This window comes from Drosophila miranda (assembly GCF_003369915.1).
Source record: "Drosophila miranda strain MSH22 chromosome Y unlocalized genomic scaffold, D.miranda_PacBio2.1 Contig_Y1_pilon, whole genome shotgun sequence".
Taxonomy (NCBI): domain Eukaryota; kingdom Metazoa; phylum Arthropoda; class Insecta; order Diptera; family Drosophilidae; genus Drosophila; species Drosophila miranda.
Window position 1 is genome coordinate 35,346,853 of NW_022881603.1, and position 8,363 is coordinate 35,355,215.

An 8,363-nucleotide genomic window follows, 5' to 3' on the forward strand; every position below is an offset into this window, starting at 1 on the left:
CGCGATGTCCAGGGGCGCAATGATCTCCAGCAGAGCTCTACCTCTCGCATTCGTCGCCACGGGCGGTATAGTACCTACCAAGGCGCCTATGGCACCGATGGGTCCACTATAAAGGCTTATCCTGGGCATCCCGCGATGGCCGGGAATTTCATCCAGACGATAGTCGCTGGGGTTATACCGCCCCTTCTCGGTATCCAGCACCCCGTTAAAGGGTACGCCGCCGTAGCGCTGGGGTTGGCAGGAGGACAGCTCCGGGACCCGTTGTGTACCCGATGGCCTCAGAAAGCGCCGATGTGCAGTGTGAGCCTCTAAATATCCCCATCAGTTCCACTTTGCCACATCCTATAGACCCGCGGTGAGGGGGCCGAAAAGTCGTGGTATACTTCTAGGATGTATGATGCAGCGCCATCTGCCGGTGCTCGTCTTCCTCTACGTGCTACGTAGCAGCACCCTCTGACGGTGGGACACGCCTGCGATGAGTAGGCTATCGCCGTCTTGTAGCCCTGGTCAGCAGCTGTTGCTCTGATCAGGAAAATAGACATACAGAAAAACGTGGAGCTCATCCTAAAGAAGCTGGGGCAACTGGTGCATTATGTCGGGCCTTAAAACGGCCAACCGCATACTCGCGCGGTGCAGGCAACTCAGTTGCCTGACATGGCAACTCCGTCGCCATCCATCTTGGGCCGGTGAGAGGAGGAGAGAAACTCACCCCGGGAGCTTCGTGAGTGTTATGAGTGAGTTGGAGTTTGAGTGACAAACCCCAAATTAATTTAGCCATGGCAGATTGCTTTAAAATCCTGATTGACGACCTTCTTGGGTTTGGACACGGTCTGCTCGGGCCAGGAGTCCAGAGTAAAGCTCAGTAGGCATCGCGCCCATAGGGTAAGTATGGGTGGATGTACGCTCGCTTACCGTTGATCACTCTCTCTTTGAGTTATAGCCAGTCACTTCACTCAGTGGCTGCTACCGCCGACTCTGGAGACTCGGAAGAAAAGAACCGCCAGCCTGGATCGGAGGCGGGCACAACGAGGAGGAGCTCGACCAGCCCTGATAGCCAGAACGGTAACTCGTCAGCCCAGGGCCTATTCCAGCCCCGGCGGCTCCGCAGACACACGGAGCGCGGCGCAAACACAGGAGCAACGGAGGCGCGCGACCGACCCGGGTTTTTTCACACTTCTGGCTGCGTAGCCACTGCAAATTGATTTGTTCCTATTGGCTATAAAAATGATCTGATCTGATCCAGATTCAGCAATCTGATAGATATGGTCATTATCTATGATTCTGCGTTTTTAGTTTTCTCGAATGTGCAATATTGTGGATGCAACAGATTTTCGTTCTTTGTGTGGGCGGAAAGGGGTGGGGCGAAATTTTGAGATACATGTTTTATAGTAAGATCTAACAGGAGTGCGGATACCAAATTTGTTTACTCTAGCGTTAATAGTCTCTGAGATTTGTGAATATCCCAGGGCGAGAAAAAATGAATTTGTTTTTTTGATGTTGGCTATAATAATAATACGATCCAATTCAGATTCTGCAGTCTAAACGATATAGTCATGCTCTACGATTCTGCGTTTTTGGTTTTCTCATATCTTTAACATTGTGGATGCCAAAGATTTTTGTCCTTTGTGGGGGCGGAAGTGGGCGGGGCGAAGTTTTGAAATATTTTTGTAGCAGTGACATATCACAGAAGTCTGGAACCAAAACATCGTTGCTCTAGCTCTTATAGTCTTTGAGCACTAGGCGCTGAAGGGGACGGACAGACGGACGGACGGACAGGCAGACAGGGCTCAATCGACTCGGCTATTGATGCTGATCAAGCATATACATGTAAGATTAATAATAATGTATCGTTTATTAATAGTGTTTTTCGAAAAAGAGTACAAAGTGTATGATTTAAGATGTGCAATTAATGAGTCTGTTCTTCCGCCTTTTTGTTCAACTTTCTGCTTCTACTTCCAACAACCGACTCCCGTATCGATAACCCCTTATCGGTTAGGTCTTTTAAACATCGGTTAAGTCTGGTTATATCGGTTAGGTCTTATCGATGGTATCTTAAGTTCAAATGTTAATTTAGATGGGATAGTGCTAACTGCTTGATACACTGTCCTTTACATTCGGCCCTCCTGCTCATCTTCATCTGTCCCTGATGATAATATATCATCGTTCTCTGAGACAAAACGCCATAGCTTCATATTGTCACTGCTCGTTGCTGTGATATTTGGCCCCTCGACTTGAGCAACCTTTCTGACGTCGTAGCGACCGTTCCGCTTTCCCTTGGTGACTTCATATGGGCCTAGATACTCGCTGGCCAACTTGCGTCCTGCGACGAACTGCGTCCTCTTGATCGCGACCATGTCTCCTAGTCTGTAGCCGTGCTCAGGTCGTCGTTTTCTATCATAATAGCGCTTGTACACCTCTTGCGCCTTCTGAATGTTTTGTTTCGCTTGGTCACGCAGATCTTGGCGCTCGTTGTTAAACTGCGTAACCAACTCCTCGTTGAGCACCTCCAATAGTCGACTTTCAGCTTGTCTGTGCATCTTTGTCCCAAACATGACCTCGAATGGCGACGACTTCAACGTAGAATGCACATGCGAATTAATCGCCATCTGGACCTGTGGCACATGCTTGTACCACTTCGTTGACTCCTGAGCTGAGAGCTTTGCGATGATACCCAAAATTGAACGGTTCACCCGCTCAATCTGACCGTTGCCTCTCGCCACACCTGTCGTTGTACACACATGTTCGACTTTGTTCTCGTTAAGAAACTCGCTGAATGCGTTGGATGTAAACGCTGCTCCTCTGTCGCTGACTATGCGCTTGGGAAAACCAAACACAAATGACCAATCTCTCAGCCTCTTCACAACTTCTTCGTGACCTGTTGACTTAGTTGGGAACAGCCACACAAACTTGGAGAATGCATCTACCACAGCAAAAATGTACTTGTATTGCTTGGCTGTCGCATCCATTGGTCCCAAATGATCAACGTGCAGCGTGTATAGTGGTGTGTCACCCTTGTCAATGCAATGAAGATAGCCTTCTTGTTTGCCCAACTTTTTGCTGAAAATTATACAACTGATACAATTAATAATCAATTTATTTACTTTCCGTTCAAGGTGCGGAATCCAGTATTGCTGCTGAACTGAGTGCATTGTCTTCGCTGTGGAGAAATGACCAACTTCATGCGATCCTTGAATGATTTCCCTTTCCATCAGCCTTGGAACCACCAATACGTCATTGCCATTTACAGATTTGAAGAGAAGACCTCCTTTAAGCTTGTAGTCTTGATATGGGTGCTGCTTCAGGATCTCAACTGTGGCTTTGATGAAATCGTCATCCTGCTGTGCTTTCTTTATCCGAGCTGTTAGCTCCGTCGTCACGAACATGCATGTCTGCGGAAAACGACTGAGACAGTCCACGTGTCTCATTCTGTCCCCTGGGCGGTGTACTGCTTTGAATGTAAAGTCCTCCATATACAGAATCCACTGGGAAACTTCTCTGGGTATATCTACTTTCGTTGTTGTCTGCTTAAACGCCGCACAGTCAGTGGCAAGATCAAATTTGATCCCCAACAGGTAGTGACGAAACTTCTTGAGTGCGAGGTATGCAGCTTTGACCTCCAAATAGTAACAGTGACGTTTGGACTCGGCTTGTGTAGTATTTTTACTCCAATAGTAAATCGGGTGGAAATTGCCATCAAACTGCTGCAACAAAACTGCTCCGAAACCTTCTTTGGATGCATCCGTGTGGAGTTCCGTTGGCGCTTCTCGTGAGTATAAATGTAATACAGGTGCGATTACAAGCAGATTCTTTAATTTTTTTAGCGATTTTTGCTCTGCTTCGCCAGTGTTGAAAACTGCTTTCTTCCTGAGTAGATTCGTGAGCGGCCGGGCAACTTGTGCATAGCCAGGGATGAACTTTCTGAAAAAGCCTGTGAGTCCCAGAAATGCTTGAACTGCTTTAATGTCTTTGGGCGTAGCAAACCGACTGACAGCTGCTGTCTTCTCTTTGCCGGGCCAGATTCTCCCGTCCTCAATGATATGGCCCAGAAATCTAATGCGTGGCTGCATGAAGCTACATTTCTTCCACTTGATCTTTAGGCCAAACTGCGCAGCTGTCTCCAGGACCAACTTTGTCTTCCTCATGCATACCTCGGGCGACGCGGCGTAAACAATTATGTCGTCCATATAAAGCTGCATAATGTCAGAGTTGATTAATTCTTGAAAAATATAGCTTACGAACCGAATGAACGCAGCTGGCGAGTTCTTGAATCCGAAAGGCGCTTTATTAAACTCGAATAATCCCTCCTTTGTAACAAAGGCCGTATACGACTTGCTTTGCTCTTCCATAGGCACATGGAAAAATCCGTTTTCAAGGTCCATTATGGTAAACCACTTAGCCGACTGCAGCTTTTCCAAGACTTCCTCCATGATCGGGACTGGGAAGCAGTCCAGCAATACCAACTTATCCACGGTAACTTCTGCATTAAAGTATCCAACAGGCTTTGTTGATATCTGACCCAGACCGCGCAACATAGTTGTGCACTTCAAAAGTTTAACGTTTTTCATGGTCTTCAACATACTCTCTTTGAATATGGTTACATCTGACCCTGTATCCACAAGACAGTCAACAACAATGCCGTTTATTTGAATTTTTTTCATGCGACTGCGATCCAAAATGACGCGAACTTTATCAACTTTATCAGCTTCATAAGGACAGTTACGCGAAATGTGACCATTCTGATTGCACTTAAAACACTTCGTTTCGGCTTTGCAGTCTTTGCGTTTGTGTTCTCCTGATCCACAGTTATAGCAATATTCTTTTTTACCGCTTTGCCCACTTTGCTGCTTGAAACTCGTTTTATGCTGTTCGTTATTGCCCTTCTTCTCCGATATGTTCAAACGATCATAGATATCGAACTCTTCTTTGAAGGCCCTGAAGGTCTTACAGCGATACATGGCATACTTATACTCGTTTCTTATGTCCAGACCGTTTACAATATGGCTTATAACAGCCGCGTGTTCAACATGTCCGACTGCTGCTATTTTTCTCATCTGCAGCAAGTACTCGTGCATCGACTCACTACTCTTCCTCTTTCTTTCTTGCAGCAGCTTATGAATGTCTGCACTGTTATAGCTACATGTGAATTCATCCAATAATACGTTCTTGAGTTCCTCATAGGTGCACACGCATTCAGCTTCAAGGAAAAGCTTAGCTGCACCGGTCATTTTTCCTCTGGCCTGCACATACTTTTGCTTTTCAGTAAGCTCATATGCGTCGGCATTTTTTTCGAATATCTCAAACCATTTTTCTATGGGAACCGATTTTCCATCACAATCGCTCACAACTTTTGTAAAATTATCTGGAGCGATCTTCATTTCTCGTTGCTCATCGCAAAGCAGTTTCAAACTTAGCAACTTTATCATTTGATCAATCTTGTCATCAGTATTGTTTTCCGCATTTTCAAAATCTTTCATCTCGTTTGCACTCGGGCGCGACGTTCCTGGTACAGCTTCTTCCTTCTCTCTCTCTTTCCAGTGCAACGGCGGCGGTGTTTGCATCATTTTGCGGCTCTTTTCGACTTGTGTCTGTGTACCCGACGAGTGCTTGTCTTTTCTGTTTATAAGTGTGTATCACACACAACGTGTCTGTGCGTGTTTTTTCTGCTTGTGTACGTACTGCGCACGGACAAGGCGACGCTGCGGCGCGACAATGAATTTCACAATTTTCCAACCGAATTAAACGACCGATCTTTTATTAAACTCCGTGTCTACTGTTAGGCTCACAGAATTTGGATTGTTCAACTTAATGTTTATAGCCACCAACAACAACTTTACAACTTTATGTAGCTACAAACAACAACTTTAACAACTTTTCAACAATCCTCTTCTTGCATCAGCTTCTGCTTTCTTCTGTTTTTCTTTTTCACACACTCCGAGCTCTGTGTTCGACGCGGACGAGCCCCCAAATAAAAGATTAATAATAAGGTATCGTTTATTAATAGTGTTTTTCGAAAAAGAGTACAAGTGTATGATTTAAGATGTGCAATTAATGAGTCTGTTCTTCCGACTTTTTGTTCAACTTTCTGCTTCTACTTCCAACAACCGACTCCCGTATCGATAACCCCTTATCGGTTAGGTCTTTTAAACATCGGTTAAGTCTGGTTATATCGGTTAGGTCTTATCGATGGTATCTTAAGTTGAAATGTTAATTTAGATGGGATAGTGCTAACTGCTTGATACACTGTCCTTTACATACATACTTTATGGGGTCGGAAACGATTCCTTCTGGACGTTACACACATCCGCTTTTACCACAAATCTAATATATATCTAATATAATCTAATAGATTTTCGTCCTTTGTGGGGGCGGAAGGGGGTGAGGCGAAATTTTGAGATATACGTTTTATAGTGAGATCTAACAGGAGTGCGGATACCAAATTTGGTTACTCTAGCGTTAATAGTCTCTGAGATTTGTGAATATCCCCAGATTTTCGTCCTTTGCGGGGGCAGAAGGTCCGATATCTTAGGAGTGTGGATACCAAATTTGGTTGCTCTAGCTTTTGTAGTCTCTGAGATCTAGGCGCTAATGTTTTACTCTAAGCAAAGCCGCCTATGCTACGTGTGTTAGAGAGAGACAGGGCGAGAAAAAATGAAATTGTTTTCTTGATGCTGGCTATAATAATAGTACGATCCAATTCAGATTCTGCAGTCTAAAAGATATGGTCATTCTCTACGATTCTGCGTTTTTGGTTTTCTCATATCTTTAAAATTGTGGATGCCACAGATTTTCGTCCTTTGTGGGGGCTGAAGTGGGCGGGACGAAGTTTTGAAATATTTTTGTAGCAGTGACATATCACAGAAGTCTGGATCCAAAACATCGTTGCTCTAGCTCTTATAGTCTTTGAGCACTAGGCGCTAATAGGGACTGACAGACGGACAGACGGACAGACAGACATGGCTCAATCGACTCGGCTATTGATGCTGATCAAGAATATATATACTTTATGGGGTCGGAAACGATTCCTTCTGGACGTTACACACATCCACTTTTACCACAAATCTAATATACCCCAATACTCATTTTGAGTATCGGGTATAACGAGGGGAACGTTGTGAGTTGCTGCGGAGACCGCAACTCTACATTTATACCCGATACTTAGTCAGTACGGCTCTCCTCCGGCAGACGCCGCTAATATTAAAAGACACGACAAAGAGTGCGTGCGAGAGAGACAGAAAATCAGTCTGAGCGTGACGTCGGGGGCTGCGTAGCCAGTGCAAATTGATTTGTTCCTTTTGGCTATAAAAATGATCTGATCTGATCCAGATTCAGCAATCTGATAGATATGATCATTATCTATGATTCTGCGTTTTTAGTTTTCTCGTATCTTAAATATTGAGGATGAAACAGATTTTCGTCCTTTGTGGGGGCGGAAAGGGGTGGGGCGAAATTTTGAGATACACGTTTTAAAGTGAGATATAAGAGGAGTGCGGATACCAACTTTGGTTACTCTAGCCTTAATAGTCTTTGAGATTTGTGAATATCCCCAGATTTTCGTCCTTTGCGGGGGCAGAAGGGGGTGTGGCGAAATTTTTAAACAAACCCGTCTCGGTCCGATATCTTAGGAGTGTGGATACCAAATTTGGTTGCTCTAGCTTTTGTAGTCTCTGAGATCTAGGCGCTAATGTTTTACTCTAAGCAAAGCCGCCTATGCTACGTGTGTGTTAGAGAGAGACAGGGCGAGAAAAAATGAAATTGTTTTCTTGATGCTGGCTATAATAATAATACGATCCAATTCAGATTCTGCAGTCTAAAAGATATGGTCATTCTCTACGATTCTGCGTTTTTGGTTTTCTCATATCTTTAAAATTGTGGATGCCACAGATTTTCGTCTTTTGTGGGGGCGGAAGTTGGCGGGGCGAAGTTTTGAAATATTTTTGTTGCAGTGACATATCACAGAAGTCTGGATCCAAAACATCGTTGCTCTAGGCCGACGCCGCCGTGCGTTTGGCCATGTCGATGCAGGAGCTGGCTTTTGACGATGTTTTCATCGTACGACACAGATCAAAGAAGACGTGGATCTCAATGAGGAGCGGTAAGCGGAGAATTCAGTTATCATTTCTATCAGATTTTCTAGTTTCCAGACTATTTTAGCACCTTCAGACCTGGAATTCAACACGGCAGCAAAATGCTCACCTTGTACAGCCCCTTCTGGATGTTAAACAAAACGTGAGAGATCTCACCTACAAAAAAGACTCCAAATCTGTACAGGTGCTCTACCATCCACCGGTTTCTAACAGTGCACTGAACACAAAGTTCTTACCTTCCGCGATAAAATTTTTTTTCGACAAGATGAAGGCTGCTAC

The 8,363-nt window shown here is 44.8% G+C and overlaps 1 long non-coding RNA gene across 2 annotated transcripts; it reads left to right on the top strand.

Annotated features, from left to right (window-relative positions):
• Positions 1-217: 217 nt before the first annotated feature.
• On the top strand, positions 218-1,068 carry LOC117191113. 2 transcript variants are annotated; one of them, XR_004473938.1, is made up of 3 exons: positions 218-734; positions 775-882; positions 941-1,068. It is a non-coding gene; the product is annotated as an uncharacterized LOC117191113 (long non-coding RNA). The 2 variants fall into 2 exon arrangements; XR_004473937.1 differs by having other exon boundaries at positions 367-734; positions 784-882; positions 941-1,067.
• The last annotated feature ends 7,295 nt before the right edge of the window (positions 1,069-8,363 follow it).